At 38.6% G+C, this 17500-nt stretch overlaps 1 protein-coding gene across 1 annotated transcript in view; it reads right to left on the bottom strand.

Annotated features, from left to right (window-relative positions):
* LOC126981948 (innexin inx2-like) overlaps positions 1 to 17500 on the bottom strand; it is a 186296-nt gene that overhangs the window by 114013 nt on the left and 54783 nt on the right. The window lies entirely within an intron of this gene.

The following is a 17500-nucleotide window of genomic DNA, read 5'->3' as shown; positions in this document are numbered from 1 at the left end:
TGATTTTCCTCTAACTCTAACTACTCCCAAAGAAACTAATTTCACTAATCACACAAAAATTAGTATAATCACTTCCATCACTAACCTGCCAAACACTAATTTACACTAACCTGTCTGTGTTATTAGAAGACAGGCATATATAATAAACACTCCCCTCTAGCCCTCTAACACTATTTCCCTCTTGAACGCCACTCATATTATCACTAACTCTAACACTAACGCTCACTAACACTAACCTACGTGCCTCGTGTGTTATATTTATAAAATGCAAGAAAAAATAACAAAGAACAGCGGCTTTGCTTTTAATACAACAATGAAGGCGTGACAACAACATCCTAGTGAAAAATATATATTGTTTCTGATGAATAATAAAAATGCATAATACTGATGAAAATGAAAGCTAAGAAAATACTGAAAAGGAAAAGGTTACCACAACAGTGTTACTTCTCACGACAAAGAAGACACGGACAGCAGCCTAAAAATACAGAACACAATATACCCTAAATTTATCTTGTTACTGAAAAATGTTGATAAAAGCTCAAAAGGTTAAATACATGAATACAAGAGAAAAGTCAATACAAAACAGCATGACTCAAACACCGATAGACAAATACAACAGTCTAGAAATACAATAGACGTTATGCCCTAAAAACACCACCTCTTTACTGAAATAAAATGCGAAAAAGTTAGATTTTGAATACATGAATCCAGGGAGAGAAAAGATTAATAGAACAGCATGGCCAATACAACAACAGACGATACAACAGCCTAGAAATTATAGTTACAACACCTTGGAGGTATTGAATTTATCATCATATAAATTAGAAAATAAAAATGACAGTCTTTCTTCCTAAAAAAAAAAAAAAAAATAAATAAATCAAAATACTAAAGTTAAAAAATATCAAAGAACTGAAGTTAAAAAAATATCAAAGCACTGAAGTTAAAAAAAAAAAAATATATAGCTCTGAGAATATTACTGAAACAAAACATCCAATTACAAGAACAGTGAACAAAAGGAAAGCGATGACAAAAAAAAAGTGAAAGGGAATAACAAAGATGAAGAACAGAAACAGCAAAGAAAACACAAAGGAAGGAACATAAAAACGAGAAAAACAAAACAGAACAAAAAGAAATAAAATAAAAATATGAGAAAAAAGGAAATTGTACAAAAAAGAAATAGAAAAGAAAAATAGGAAAATGAAAAAAAAAGGAAATTGAACAAAAATAAATAGCAAATACAAATAGGAAAAAAAAGGAAATTGAAAAAAAAAAAGAAATAGAAAAGAAAAATAGGAAAAAAACAGGAAATTGAGCAAAAGACAAACAACAACAAAAAAAGAGAAAATACACGAGAAAAAAAAACACTAATATAACACCAAGTGAACATTACAACAACAACAACAATAATTCACACAACACTCAATATCCACGTTATAAGGGGAACAAACAGACTTACAACCACTTATCATAAAACATCGGAGAGTAAACGTTGCCGAGGTCCTCCTAAGCGGCTGTACTGAGACTGGACGAAGAAGAGAGAACGTATGGAACGATGGAGGCGTGAGAGAATGGAAGGAAGAAGAGGATGATGAAGAGGAGAAAAGAGGAAGAAAAGGGAAGAGAAATAGGATGAAGGGTAAAAAAAAAGAGGAAGAAAAAAGGACGAAGAAAGAAGCACATATGGAAAGATGGAGGCGTGAGAGAATGGAAGGAAGAAGAGGAGGATGATGAAGAGGAAAAAAGAGGAAGAAAAGAAAGAAGAGGAGGAGGATGAAGAAGAAAAAAGGAGGAAGAAAAAAGGAGGATAGGGGAAGAAGGGAAGACGAAAAGGAAATCATATAAAAAAGGAGGAAGGAAGGAAGGTAGGAAAGAAAGAAAGTAGGAAGGAAAGAAAATGGAGAAGAAAGAAAAGAAGAGAAATAAATGCAGATGAAATTAAAGAATAAAAGAACAATGAAAAAACTAGACAAATAATAATAATAATAATAATAATAATAATAATAATAATAATAATAATAATAATAATAATAATAAGAAGAAGAAGAAGAACAAGAACAAAAGAAAAAAAGAGGTTGCGAAAAGGAAAATAACTGGAGGAAAAGGAGAAAGATATGTAGGTAGAAGGAGGAGGAGGAGGAGGAAGATTAAAAAAGGAGGAAGAAATAGAGAAGAAGAGGCTGATGAAGAGGAGAAAAGATGTAGAAAAGAAAGAACAATGAGGAAAAAAAAGGAGGAAAAAAAGAGAGGAAAATAAAGGAGGAGAAAAAATTAGGAGAGAGAAGACAAACAAGAGAGAGGATCAATTAAAGAAGACAAAAATGAGGGAAGAAAAAGTAAAAGAGGATGAAAATAGATAAAGAGAAAAACACAAAGAAATAAAGGTATAAGAAAAATGTTAGACACACACGCGAACACAGACAGGTAACAGGTGTCTAACGGCGCGCGCGCACACACACACACACACACACACACACACACACACACACACACACACACATACAGGGCCAGTGTAGAGTGTGTGTATGTGTGTGTGTGTGTGTTTAAGGGTTTAGGGAGAAGGGATTAAATAGAAATCATATTAGAGAGAGAGAGAGAGAGAGAGAGAGAGAGAGAGAGAGAGAGAGAGAGAGAGAGAGAGAGAGAGAGAGAGAGAGAGAGAGAGAGAGAAAAAAAAATCTTTTTATATATATATGAAGACAAATAATAATAGTAATAGTAATAATAATAATAATAATAATAATAATAATAATAATAATAATAATAATAATAATAATAATAACAATAATAATACCTTTACCTCTCCCCCCCCACTCCCCCCCCCTCCTCACCAGGAACACACAACACAAACAAACAAAACAACAATACAACCACCTTCCCCTTACCCCCCTCCTCCTCCTCACCACCATCCCCCCTCCCCCGACCATCATTAAAATCATCACTTTTTTTTTCTCTCTCCCTCTGAACCTCCAGCAAGTTGGCGATTTCGGGAGCACGAGTCTTATTAGCAATTTGGCGTCATCGTATTCCAGCCAATGGGAGGGCGAGGACGGTCCCGCCTCGGCCAATCACAAGGCGGAACCAGAATTAACAGCGATAGTGATTGGTCCGTATTTTTTTCTTCTTAATCAGATTTTTTTATTTGTTATTTTTGGTTTCGTGAGGAGAAAGCGAGAGAGAGAGAGAGAGAGAGAGAGAGAGAGACCTCAAAATTATGTTACTGTTTACAATGCAATAGAGAAAAAGAGAGAGAGAGGAAGAGGAGGGTAAGAGGAGGAGAAAGGGAGAGAGGAGGAGGGGAGGGAGGAAGGGAGAGGAGGAAAGATGGAGAGAGAATTGGAAAGAACGGAGAGAAAAACGTAAGGAAAACAAATAAATTAGAAGAGGAGGAGAGGAAGTGAGGAAAGAGAGAGGGAAGGAAGAAAGGAAAGAAGGAAGGAGAAAAGAAAGAAAAAAGGAAGGAGGGAAGGAAAGGAGGAACAAAAGGAGAAAGGAGAGAAAGTAGGAAATAAAGCAAGGAAGGAAGGAAGGAAGGAAAGGAAGAAAAAAGGAAGGAAGGAAGGTAAGAAAAAGAGAAAAGAAGAAAAAGAAAAGGAGGAGGTGCTGGAAAGAAGGGAGGGGATGAGAGAAGGAAGGGAAGGAGGGAAGGAAGGAGAGACGGAAGGAAGGAATAAAGAGAAGGAAAGAATGGAGATAAAAGTTTTGAAAAGTCTTAATAGCGACTACTTAAGGAAGGAAGGAAGGAAGAGAGGAAGGAAGGAAGGAAGAGGGGAAAGAAAGAAGAAGTGGGGGAAAGGAGAAAGGAGGAAAGAATATATAAAAAGAGAAAAAAATGAAAAATAATAAGCAAGAAAAAGGAAGGAGGAGAGGAAGAAGACAAATAAGGAAAGAAGGAAGAAAGGAAGAAGAGAAGGAAGATAAGGATCGGAATAAAAAGGAGGAAAGATAACCAAAAAAAAATCGTCGTTAAAGATTAAACAAATATGGAAGAAAGGGAATTCGAAGGGAAGAAAAGAGGAAGAAGGAAAGAAGGAAGAAAAAGGGGAAGAAGAAGATGGAGGAAGAAGAGGAAGCGAATGAGGAAGAAGAATGAAAGGAAGAAGAAACGAAGGAGGAAAACAGGAGGAAGAAAGGAAGAGATTGAAGGAAGAAGGGAAGAGATTAAAGGAAGAATGGAAGAGAGAAGAGGAGGAGTAGAAGAGGAGGAGGAGGAGGAAGAGGAGGAGGAGGAGGAGGAAGAAGAAGAAGAGGAGGAGAGAGGAGAGAAGAGAGAGAGGAGGAGAGATGAGAGGACTTATGATTATGATGAGAGAGATGAAGTTTTGAGGAGGAGAGAGAGAGAGAGAGAGAGAGAGAGAGAGAGAGAGAGAGAGAGAGAGAGAGAGAGAGAGAGAGAGAGAGAGAGAGAGAGAGAGAGAGAGAGAGAGAGAGATGGGAAGGGAACGGAAAGAAATGGAAAGGAAAGAGGAGGAGAAGGAGGCAGGAGGAGGAGGGAGGGTGAGGACAAGAAGTTTGGCGCCAGTGAATGAGAATATGGATGGAGAAAAAAGCAATGGTGGTGACAGAGAGCCGATAACCCAGTATACACCGATAAAGAAGGACATAAAAGCCCTATAGTGAAGTGCAAGAGAGAGAGAGAGAGAGAGAGATATTAGAATAAATAAAGGAAGAGAATGAAGATGAATAGGCAAGGAAAGGAAGGAAGGAAGTAGACGGAAGGAAGGAAAAGGAAGGAAGGAGGAGGAGGAGGAGGAGGAAGGAAAGGAAGGAGGAGGAAGAAGACGGAAGGGGAAGGGAAAGGAAGGGAAGGGAAGTAGACGGAAGGGGAAGGGAAAGGAAGGGAAGGGAAGTAGACGGAAGGGGAAGGGAAAGGAAGGGAAGGGAAGTAGACGGAAGGGGAAGGGAAAGGAAGGGAAGGGAAGTAGACGGAAGGGGAAGGGAAAGGAAGGGAAGGGAAGTAGACGGAAGGGGAAGGGAAAGGAAGGGAAGGGAAGTAGACGGAAGGGGAAGGGAAAGGAAGGGAAGGGAAGTAGACGGAAGGGGAAGGGAAAGGAAGGGAAGGGAAGTAGACGGAAGGGGAAGGGAAAGGAAGGGAAGAGGATTATAGGAAAGGGAAGAAAAGTGAAGGAAAACATAGTTGGAAAAGGAAGTGAATTGAAGTGAAGGAAATGAAAGCGAAGGGAAGGAAATGGAAGGGAAAAGAAAGTGAGGGAAAATTAAGTAAAGCAAAGAAAACAAAGGAAATGGAGAGGTGCAGGGAAAGAACGGGAAGGGAAGGGAAGATTGGGAAAGGGAGGGAAAGGAAAGGACTGAAAAGGAAGAGAAGGGATGGTAAAGGAAGGGGGAAAAAGGGAAGTGAAGGGAAAAGAAGGGACATGAAGGAAAGGGAAGGGAAGGGAAGAGAAGGGAAGAGAAGGGACGTGAAGGGAAGGGAAGGGAAGGGAAGGGAAGGGAAGAGAAGGGACGTGAAGGGAAGGGAAGGAAAGGAAAGGATGGAAGGAAGGGAAGGGAAAGGAAGGGAAGGAAGGGAAGGGAAGGGAAGGGAAGGAAGGGAAGGAAAGGGAAGAGACGGGAAGGGAAGGGAAGGGACGTGAAGTGAAGAGAAGGGACGGGAAGGGAAGGGACGGGAAGGGAAAGGACGGGAAGGGAAGGGAAGGGAAGGGAAGGGAAAGGAAGGGAAGGGAAGGGACGGGAAGGGAAGGGAAGGGAAGGGAAGGGAAGGGAAGGGAGGCATGAAGGGCATAAATTATGAGAGCTTGGCGACTCCAGAAGTTTAGTTGGACCAATGCCACCACCCATCTTCTCTCCCTCCTCCCTTCCTCCCTTCCTCCCTTCTCTCCCTTTACTCCCTCCACCCTTCCCCAACCCTACCTCCCTCTCCCATCTCTCCCTTTCCTCCCTCCCTTCCCTCCTCCTACTCCTTCCTTTCCTCTCCATCTCCCTGTCCTTCCTCTTTCTACCTCCTCTCCCTTCTCTACTTATCTTCCTAACTCTCCTTTCTTCTCCCTTTCCTCTTCTCTCTCCTTCCATCCATCCATCTCTCCCTTCTCTCCCTTCCTCTCCCTCTCTCCCTAATATCTCTCCCTTTCCTAACATCAACCTCCCCTTCCTCTCTCTCTCTCTCTCTCTCTCTCTCTCTCTCTCTCTCTCTCTCTCTCTCTCAGTTGATGTCTTGTATCTTGACAGTATATCCGTGTTGAACCGTACGAGAGAGAGAGAGAGAGTGGATGGTTCGAAACATATCTGGATTAAATTTTATGATTCACTCCACTCTCTCTCTCTCTCTCTCTCTCTAGGTCCGGGTCGTAAAAAGTCGGTGTTTAGTTCCGCGCGAGACCACTACGAGACCCAGATTTATGTGTGTGTACGTGTGTGTGTGTGTGTGTGTGTGTGTGTGTGTGTGTGTGTGTGTGTGTGTGTGTGTGTGTGTGTGTGTGTGTGTGTGTGAGAGAGAGAGAGAGAGAGAGAGAGAGAGAGAGAGAGAGAGAGAGAGAGAGAGAGAGAGAGAGAGAGAGAGAGAGAGAGAGAGAGAGGAATAGAAAGGCTGGAGGAGAAAGAAAAGAGAAATAAAGGGGAAAGGAGAAGGAAAGAAGGAGAATGGAAGAAGAGGGAAGGGAAGGGAAAGGAAGTAAGGGAAAAGAGGAAGGTGAAAGGTAGGCAGAAGAAAAAAAGGAATAATAATAATAATGATAATAATAATAATAATAATAATAATAATAATAATAAAAATAATAATAACAATAATAATAATAATAATTAGCCGGGCAGGTGAGGAACAGTAATTACAAGGATTACATTACGATTAAGAGAGAGAGAGAGAGAGAGAGAGAGAGAGAGAGAGAGAGAGAGAGAGAGAGAGAGAGAGAGAGAGAGAGAGAGAGAGAGAGAGAGAGAGAAATATCTCACTCGGGTGGAGGGCAACAAGGAGGTAACTTTCCTCCAGTTGAAGAGAGGAAAAAAGAAGAGAGAGAGAGAGAGAGAGAGAGAGAGAAAATTACATGTTAAAAGTTTTCTAACAATGTTTTTATCAATAGTAGTAGTAGTAGTAGTAGTAGTAGTAGTAGTAGTAGCAGTAGTAGTAGTAGTAGTAGTAGTAGTGGTAGTAGTAGTAGTAGTAGTAGTAGTAGTAGTAGTAGTAGCAGTAGTAGTAGTAGTAGTAGTAGTAGTAGTAGTGGTAGTAGTAGTTTTGGTGGAAGTGGGTGGTGGTGGTGGTGGTGGCAGCAGTGTTGGAAAATCAATATGGAGGGGGAAAGAGGAAGAGGAAGAGGAGGAAGGGGAGGAAGGGGAAAACGAGGAGGAGATCGAGGAGGAGGAGGAGGAGGAGGAGGAGATGAAGGGGAAGAGATGAGAGGAAAAGTAAAGGGCGGAGAAAAGGAAAGAAGAGAGGAAACAGTAGGAAAGGAAAAAGAGGAGGAGGAGGAGGAGGAGGAGGAGGAGGAGGAGGAAAAGGTTTGTTCATATCCCAGCATCCTCCCTTTCTCCTCTCTCTCTCTCTCTCTCTCTTACTTTCTCTAACTTTCCTTCCTTCCTCATTTCCTTCCTCCACTTTCCTCTCTCTTCTCTCCATTTTCCTTTCCTTCCCTTCCCTCCCTCCCTACTCTGTATCTATAAACACCACATTTACCTCCTCCTCCTCCTCCTCCTCCTCCTCCTCCACCTTCCTCCTCCAACCCCCTCCTCCTCCTCCTCCTCCATTATCTACTTCCCTTCCACGTCTATCTATCTCTATACTTTCGTTTCATTTCCTCCTCTCCTTCCTCTGTTTTATCTCCCTCCTCCTCCTCCTCCTCCTCCTCCTCCTCCTCCTCCTCCTCCTCCTCCTCCTCCTCTTCCCTCCTTCTCTCCCATACAATAAAACATTTACTTCCGTCTCCTATTTCTTCTCTTCCCTCCTCCTCCTCCTCCTCTTCCTTCTCCTCTTTCTTTCCTCCTCCTCCTCCTCTTCTCTTTCCCTTCCTCCAATTGGTTGTCATCTGTGACGTCATTATATTCTCTCTCTCTCTCTCTCTCTCTCTCTCTCTCCCATTCGTCTACATTTATCTTTCTCTTTCTATTCATATCCATTTTTATCTCTAGAAGGGGGAGGCAGGGAAGAAGAGGAGGAGGAGGAGGAGGAGGAGGAGGAGGAGGAGGCGTGGAGGTATATAATTCAGTGCTGCCTTTACACCTCAATTGATTATCGGAGGAGGAGGAGGAGGAGGAGGAGGAGGGAAGGAGGAAAAATTACAACCGGAAGAGGTGGACGAAAGGTGGAGTAAAGAGGAGGAAGAGGAGGATCAGGATAAGGAGGAGGAGGAGGAAGAAAAGAAGAAGGATAAAAATAGGAAAAGGAGAAGGAGAAAGAGGAAGAAAAGAAGAAAAGCAAAAGGAAATAGAGGAAGAGGAAGAGGAAGAAGAAGAATAGGAAGAGGAAGAAAAGAAGGAGGAAGGCGAAGAAAAGCAAAAGGAAATACAGGAGAGGAAGAAGAAGAAGAAGAAGAAGAAGAAGAGAAAGAAATGAAGGAGGAGGAAGAGGATGTGGAGGAGGAAGAGGATGTGGAGGAGGAAGAGGAAGAGGAAGAAGAATAGGAAAAGGAAGAAAAGGAGGAAAAGGAGAAAAAAGAGGAAAAAAATAAGAAAAGGAGGAAAAAAGAGCAATAACAACGAGAGAGAGAGAGAGAGAGAGAGAGAGAGAGAGAGAGGCGGGTCCCCCCTTCAATAAAATACTCCCGTTTTCTTTCACTCTTAAAAATCGGGTTATCGGGTTGGTGACGAAGGAGGAGGAGCAGGAGGAGGAGGAAGAAGAGGAGGAGGAGGAGGGGGAGGAGGACCAGTAGTAGCAACCCTTCCTTCCTCCTCCTCCTCCTCCTCCTCCTCCTCCTCCTCTTCTCTTTCTCTCTCAATATTGCGGCTCCGATAAGAGAGAGAGAGAGGTGGGTCAGGAAACAGTGTAATAAATAGAGAGAGAGAGAGAGAATTTATTATATTTTTTTATATTTATTTGTTTATTTATTTTCATGTATATTTTCTCTACCTTTGTTACTGTGTCAATTTATTACTCTCTCTCTCTCTCTCTTCCTTTTCTTTATTTTCTTTCTTATTTTAATTTTCTTACATCTTCCATTTTCTTTAATTTTGTTTTCCTTTTCTTCTTTTTTTCATTCCATTTATTTTTTTATTTCTTTCTTTATGTACTATTCTCTATTTCCTTCCTTCCTTTCTACTATTCTTATTCTCCTTTCTTTATTTTTTTCTTTCTTTCCTTCCTTCCTTCTTTTTTATCCTTATTCTAGTTTCTTTATTTTTCTTTCCTTCCTTCCTTCCTTCCTTCCTTCCTTTCTTTTATCCTTATTCTCCTTTCTTTAATATTTTTCCTTCCTTCTTTCCTTCCTTCCTTCCTTCCTTTCTTTTATCCTTATTCTCCTTTCTTTAATATTTTTCCTTCCTTCTTTCCTTTCTTCAATCTATTCTTCCCTCTCTTCTTCCTTATCATCCCTCCTCTTTTCCTCTTCCCTCCCTTCTCTTCTTCCCTTCCGCCCCTTTCCTCCCTTCCATTGTCTTCCTCCCTTCCCCTCCTCCTCCTCCTCCTCCCTTACTTCCGGCTTTCTTTACTTCCTTATCCTCATTCCTTCCCATTCTTCCCTCCCTCTCTCCATCAATCAACTCCCTCCTCCTCCTCCTCTTCCTCCTCCTCCTCCTCTTTTCTGGTCACGTGATTTCCACAGGTTAGTTTTGGGGTCAAGTTAAATTAATGATAAAAGGAGGAGGAGGAGGAAGAGGAGGAGGTTGAGGAAGAGGAGGAGGAGGATATAAATTTAATTGGATTATTTACCTGATTAATTTTAAAAGACATTAACACACACTGATTCTCTCTCTCTCTCTCTCTCTCTCTCTCTCTCTCTCTCTCTCTCTCTCTCTCGTGACTTGGTTCAATATTTCGACACAGTTTTGTTTGCTTTTTCCTATGTACTTTGCCCTCTCTCTCTCTCTCTCTCTCTCTCTCTCTCTCTCTCTCTCTCTCTCTCTCTAAATTAGAGTAAAAATCTACCATAAAAGGAGAAATATATATTTTTTTGCTCATAATAAAGAACAAGGCAATATTTCTAACTTAATCCTCCTCCTCCTCCTCCTCTTCCTCCTTCTCTTCCTCATGCAACTTCTTTTTTTCCTTTTTTTTTCTTCTTCTTCTTCTTCTTCTTCTTCCTCCTCTTCCTCTCATTTCACGTTTTATTTCAATTCTTTTATGTGATTCCTCCTCCTCCTCCTCCTCCTCCTCCTCCTCCTCTTCCTCTTCCTCCTCCTCCTCCTCTTCTAGTTCCTCCTCCTACTCTTTTTCCTCCATTTAATATTTCTCCAATTCTTACTTATTTTCTTCCTCCTCTTCCTCTTTGTCCTCCTTCTAATCCTTTTCCTACTTCTTCCCTTACTCTTTTTCTTTTCTTCTCTTCTTCTCATTCTCGTATTCCTCCTCCTCCTCCTCTTTGCTCCTGTTCTCCTCCTCCTCCTCCTCCTCCTCCTTCACTTTCTTTTATTCTTTTCTACTTTTGGTCCTCCTCCTCATCATCATTCTCCTCTTCCCCCTCACCCCTCCTCCCCTTCTTCCTCCTCCTCCTTCTCCTCTTCTTCCTCCTTCTTCTTCTCCCATTCTCTTGTTTTTCTAGTGCTCCTCCAACTTCTTTTTTTATTCTTATTCTACCTCCTCCTACTTCTCTTCCTCCTACCTCCTTCTCCTCTTCCTCCTCCTTCTTCTTCCTCCTTCTTCTCCCCTTTTTTTTTCTAGTGCTCCTCCAAATTCTTTTTTATTCCTATTCTACCTCCTCCTCCTCTTCTTCCTCCTGCTAACCTCCTCCTCCTTCTCCTTCTTCTCTTCCTTCTTCTCCTCTTCTTCTCCCCTTCTCTTTTATTTGTAGTACTCCTCCAACATCTTTTTTTATTCTTATTCTACCTAATCCTCCTCCTCCTCCTACCTCCTCCTCCTCCTCCTCCTCCTCTTCTTCCTCCTCCTCCTCCTCCTCCAGGGCTACTCACCGCGTCATGGTGGGTGTGGTCGCCGATTCTATTATTCACGCAATCCTCGCCTCGCACAGCGGATCACACACTGTCAGGGAGAGGATCCAACACTCTTTAGCTCAGGATCCGATTCCCTTGTTTAGAGTTCAAGTTGTTTTCTTATTTATCTAAGTTTTTGTTTACACTATTTGTTTTTCTAAGTTCATGTTCTTTTTCAATAGATTTTTTTCTTTTTATTTCTATTATTTTTTTGTTTTATTTTTGTTTTACTTTTTTGTCACTTATACTTTTGTTGTTTTTGTTTCAATCTATATTTTCAGCATTTTTTTTACTTATTTCCTTTCTTTTCCTGATATTTTTTTCCTTTGTGTTAATCTTTATCTTTTTCACTTTCACTTAACTATTATTTTTTCAATTTCAAGTTCAGAAGCTTTCTAGATTAATTATTTTCATATATTATTCACTTCGCAGGATTTTTCAACCACATATTTTCTTTTTTTTTAAAGTTTTCTTTGTTACTCAGTTCTGTCAATATTTCTCGTAACTTTTTTTCAACAACATAATGTATTTTCAGATTTGTTTTCAGATGTTAAAATCAATCATCGAGGTATTTTTACAACCTTTCTATTTTTTTTTCAATAACTCACAATTTTACACTCTTGTCAACACTAAATTTCTCGCACTTATCAATATTAATCGTTAGTTATAAGTATTAATGTTGGTTATCAAAATTATGCGTTTTTATCAAAATTTCTAGTTATTTGTTTTTTTCAGGAGTAATAGTATTTTATTTATATTACTTTCACAAATACAGATTTTCTTTGTATTTATTTTCGTTTCCCATATTACTAGTCCCTATGATATGTTCTTTGATCTTTTCAGTGTTTTCTTTTTCTATTTTATTTTTTCGTTAGTTCAAGATATATATTTCTCCTTTTCTTTGATTTTTTCTGCGTTTTCTTTTCCTATTTTATTTTTCCGTTAGTTCAGGATATATATTTCTCCTGTTCTTTGATTTTTTCTGCGTTTTCTTTTCCTATTTTATTTTTCCGTTTGTTCAGGATATATATTTCTCCTGTTCTTTGATATTTTCTGTATTTGCTTTCCTATTTTATTTTTCCGTTAGTTCAGGATATATATATATTTTTCCTGTTCTTTGATCTTTTCTCTATTTTATTTTCCTATTTTATTTTTCCGTTAGTTCAGGATATATATATTTTTCCTGTTCTCTGATCTTTTCTCTATTTTATTTTCCTATTTTATTTTTCCGTTAGTTCAGGATATATATTTTTCCTGTTCTCTGATCTTTTCTCTATTTTATTTTCCTATTTTATTTTTCCGTTACTTCAGGATATATATTTTTCCTTTCCATTAGTTCCAGCCGTAGCACATTTTCTCGTCCTCACCACTCGGCTCTTTACAAAGCTCCATGGCTCTCTGATTTTCCTTCATACATTCTCCAGTAACTGTCTTTCCTTCCTGCTGGACTCACGAATATGCACAGTTAGATTTTTTCTCTCAGGTATGCATTTTTTATGGTATGTCCGCAGTGGTTTCTTGTGTGTGTGTGTGTGTGTGTGTGTGTGTGTGTGTGTGTGTGTGTGTGTGTGTGTGTGTGTGTGTGTGTGTGTGAGATTTGGTCCCATAATAAGTGAAATTTGCAACGAGAAATCCGTAGAGTTTTAATAACTTTTTTTTTCTCTCTTGCGGATTCTTAAGTGTGTGTGTGTGTGTGTGTGTGTGTGTGTGTGTGTGTGTGTGTGTGTGTGTGTGTGTGTGTGTGTGTGAGGATTAGCTGTACATGTCTTGCTCTCTCTCTCTCCTTCCTCCCACACAGACACAGTTAAACACACACACACACACAGACGTACACTTGCCACAAGTCTACACGAAACCACACACGCACGCAAGCCGCTTTAGGAGACTTACACACGCACACACACACACACACACACACACAGTCGTAAGGAAGTGCGGCTTATTTTACGTGTGTGTGTGTGTGTGTGTGTGTGTAAGGCGGTCTCCCTCTGTGTGTATTAGTCTCTCTCTCTCTCTCTCTCTCTCTCTCTCTCTCTCTCTCTCTCTCTCTCTCAGGAAACTTTTGCCTCCCAACACATTCGCGGGAAATAAAAAAAATAAAAACTTCTATTTATTCAAAACAACTGCCGCGCCCAGGACACCGTCGCGGCCTGCTAGTTTTTGACCGCCTTTGTTTTTTTAATCTATTTTTTCATCATTTTTTTTTATAACTTTTCGATTTTTTGTTATTTTCTGTTTTGGATTTTTTTTTTTTTTTTTTTTACATCCGAGGACACTGCTCAAGGGCAACAAAGAGTACAAAAAAAAAAAAAAAGCCTGCTACTCGCCGCTCCCATAAAAGATTAAAGAGTAGCCAAAAGAGAGGCGTGTATCTTTTATTTTGCTTTTTTTTCTATTATTATTTTGTGTTCTGGATATTTTTGGCTTTTTTTTCTGTGTGTGTTTGAGAGGTTTCGATTTCGGTGAGGTTAGGATCTTTTGTTTTGTGTCTGTTTTTGTGGATTTTTGTCACATTCTGGTCCGTTTTCTTTGTTTTTTACGTCTATTTTGGATTTTTTGGTCTGTCTTATGCCCGACTGGTATTGCCGGCTATTGTTCTTCCATTAATTTTGGTTGTTTTTTTTTGTCTTGGTGATTTTGTTTTATTTTGTCAATTTGTTTCGTTTGTATATTTTTGGTACTTTGTTTATTTTTTGTCTTTTTGTCAGTGTACTTCTGTTCTACTGTTCTTTGTTACATTTTCCTTAATTTGTCTTTCTGTTATAGTTTCTTTGTCTAATCATTGTTTTTTTTTGGTCAATGTTCTATACAAGTTTGTCGATTTCCGTATTTTTTTGTCTATTCTTTGTCCATTTTTGTCTATTTCTTGTCTACTTCAGCCTGTTCTATGTAATTTTGTGATTTATCGATGTTTTTTTGTGTGAATTTTGTTTTATTTTTGCCTTTTTGTCTATTTTTGTCCCTGTATTTCTCGTCTAGCTATTTTTTAATTAATAATGAACAATTGTTGTCTACTAAGCTATTTTAAACTCTATGTATGTTTTCTATTTACGAATTTACTCTCGTTTTGTAGTTTTATCATATTTTTTTACGTCATTATTATATCCAATGCTTTCTATTTTTCATCTATTTTGTCCTACACTTAATTTTTTTCATTTATTTCATTTTTTTAACTTTTTTTTCCTACTCTGTTCCATGTTTCCCTATGGTTCCCTATCTTTACATTCTCATTTCTTCCTATTATCTTCCTTAAATTTCTAGTAACAATTCTATACTAATAAATTTCTAGTAACAATTCTATACTAATAAATTTCTAGTAACAATGCTATACTAATAAATTTCTAGTAACAATTCTATACTAATAAATTTCTAGTAACAATTCTATACTAATAAATTTCTAGTAACAATGCTATACTAATAAATTACTAGTAACAATGCTATACTAATAAATTTCTAGTAACAATTCTATACTAATAAATTTCTAGTAACAATTCTATACTAATAAATTTCTAGTAACAATGCTATACTAATAAATTTCTAGTAACAATGCTATACTAATAAATTTCTAGTAACAATTCTATACTAATAAATTTCTAGTAACAATGCTATACTAATAAATTTCTAGTAACAATGCTATACTAATAAATTTCTAGTAACAATTCTATACTAATAAATTCTCTAATAACTGTGGCTGAACATCATATTCGTCCCACTAATTTCTAAACAACGGATAAAATTCCCGATGATATTAACATTTAAAAAGAACACGTGGATAGAATTAATGAGTTTATGAATTTACTCTCGTTTTTAAAGTTTATCATATTTTTTTACGTCTTTATTATATCTAATTCTTTCTAATTTTCATCTATTTTGTCCTACTCTGATATTTTTTTCATTTATTTCCTTTTTTTCCCTAATCTGTTCCATGTTTCCCTATCTTTCTATTCCCATTATTCCTATTTTCCTTAAATTTCAAGTAACAATAAATTTTTCCATATTAATAAATTTCTATAACAATAAATTCTCTAATAACTGTGGCTGATCCTTCTATTCGTCCCACTAATTTCTAAACAACGGATAAAATTCCCGATGATATTAACATTTAAAAAGAACACATGAATATCGAAATTAACATAAATACACCTTAATCATCGCTTATATTACCGCGAACAAAGGTGGATTTCCATACCGCCGGAAGCCAACGTGCAAATCTCATCAACGCGGAGAATAAAATATGGAGAAAGATGAAACAATAGAAATAAAGGAATATAATTTGTGCGAAGATCTATTTGGTTAGGTAAGTGTCTATTTGAACTGGCCTAGGGGAGAGAGAGAGAGAGAGAGAGAGAGAGAGAGCTACCAAAAGACAGCAATACCTCTCTATCCTTACCAATCCTCTCCTCCTCCTCCTCCTCCTCCTCCTCCTCCTCCTCCTCTGTGATACATTTCGTGGAAAATTTAATTCTGCTCTATTGCGTGTGGGATAGCACTGTTCTCCCTCCTCCTCCTCCTCCTCCTCCTCCTTTGGCAGCTAACCCACTAATATCAAACTTTTTTTTTCTTCTTCTCTATATGTACATTTCGTCTTCTTCTTCTTCTTCCTCCTCCTCCTCCTCCTCTTCCTTCATTAACCCCTCCCACGCAAACCTTTCAAGCTCCTATTCCCAAAAAGAAGAAGAGGAGGAGGAGGAGGAGGAGAAGGAAGAGGAGGAGGAAAACAAAGTGAACAGGAATATATGTCTCTTGAAGGAGGAGCTAAAGAGGAGGAAAGGAAAAGGAGGAGGAGGAGGAGGAGTAAAACTATAAAGAAAAGGAAGGAAAGGAGGAAGGACAAGAAGGAAGGAAGGAAAAGAAGGAGAGAAAACCATTGCCTCTCCCATTTCCCAGTCTCTTTAACCTCCTCTTCTTCCTCCTCCTCTTCTTCCTCCTCCTCCTCCATATTTAAGAGACAGCGAAAGGAAATCAGTAAAAGGTCCATGAATATAAAATAAACGTCAGGAAAAAAAATAAACAGGAAAAACAGAAAGAAATATATTAATACAGAAATAAACAGAAAAAACAGTGAAAAATATAATAAGAGAAAATAAACAAAAAAAAATTAATACTGAAAAGAGAAAAAAATGATGATACTGAAAAAGACAAAAATATTACGGAAAAAATACAGAAAAGAATAAAAAATGAAAAAAAAAGACAAATACAGAAATAATGAACAATGAAAATACTGAAAAAAAGCAGAAAAAATACAGAAAATAGTAAAATACAGAAAAAAAACAATATAAGTACTGAAAAAAGCAGAAAAAATAATGAAGATAAAAAATATAAATACAGAAAAAAATGAAAATAAAAATACTGAAAAAAATAAAAAAACAATACAGAAAATATAAAAATAATGACAAAAACAACACTTAAAACAAAACAAAATATGAAAAAATACTGAAAAGGGAAAAATAGTATTGAAATAAAAATAACCATACTGACTAAACAAAAAAAAAACAAAATAATGGAAAAAAACAAAATAATGCCACAAAAAATAAATTTGCGAGTTTCCCTTACAAAAAATTCTTCTTCATTGATTGGTTAAGCGACTCAGCCAATGGGAGGCGACGGTGGGGTTAGACTTACACGTGAACGTTTTTTTGGTGCACACGAGATTAAGAAACGCACACCACACACACACACACACACATATAACACACACATACACGCGAAGACACTATTTTACGTACACACACACACACACACACACACACACACACACACACACACACACACACACACACACACACACACACACACACACACACACACACACACACATATATACATACACCAATCCACATGTGTAGGTGGAGGAGGAGGTGGAGGAGGAGGAGGAGGAGGTGCTGGCTACGTGGAGCTCGTGGAGGTAGTGAGTAGTCTTCCACTAGCGTGTGGAGGAGGAGGAGGAGGAGGAGGAGAGAGATATGCGTGTGTGGTGTGCTGGTTGGAGCTTAAGTAAGGAGGAGGAGGAGGAGGAGGAGGAAAAGGAGGAGGAGGAGGAGGACGAGGAAGAAGAGGAGGAAGAAGAGAACCAGGAGGATTTGGCCGCAGAAATATAATCAAATATACACGGATAGTCTCTCTCTCTCTCTCTCTCTCTCTCTCTCTCTCTCTCTCTCTCTCTCTCTCTCTCTCTCTCTCTCTCATTCATAAATCCCTTTGGTTCGGTAAACGTCGAATTTAATCTTCTTTCCCACCCACGTCTCTCTCTCTCTCTCTCTCTCTCTCTCTCTCTCTCTCTCTCTCTCTCTCTCTCTCTCTCTCTCTCTCTCTCTCTCTCTCTCTCTCTCTCTCTCTCTCTCTCTCTCTCTCTCTCACACCTGGGATTAGGCCTGACTACCTGTTGATAAGGCGTCACTCACCTGTGGATATCTCTCTCTCTCTCTCTCTCTCTCTCTCTCTCTCTCTCTCTCTCTCTCTCTCTCTCTCTCTCTCT

This window comes from Eriocheir sinensis, chromosome 49, assembly GCF_024679095.1.
Source record: "Eriocheir sinensis breed Jianghai 21 chromosome 49, ASM2467909v1, whole genome shotgun sequence".
Lineage (NCBI taxonomy): Eukaryota > Metazoa > Arthropoda > Malacostraca > Decapoda > Varunidae > Eriocheir > Eriocheir sinensis.
The sequence above is the reverse complement of the archived record's forward strand: the minus strand, read 5'-3'. Positions and strand labels throughout refer to the sequence as shown.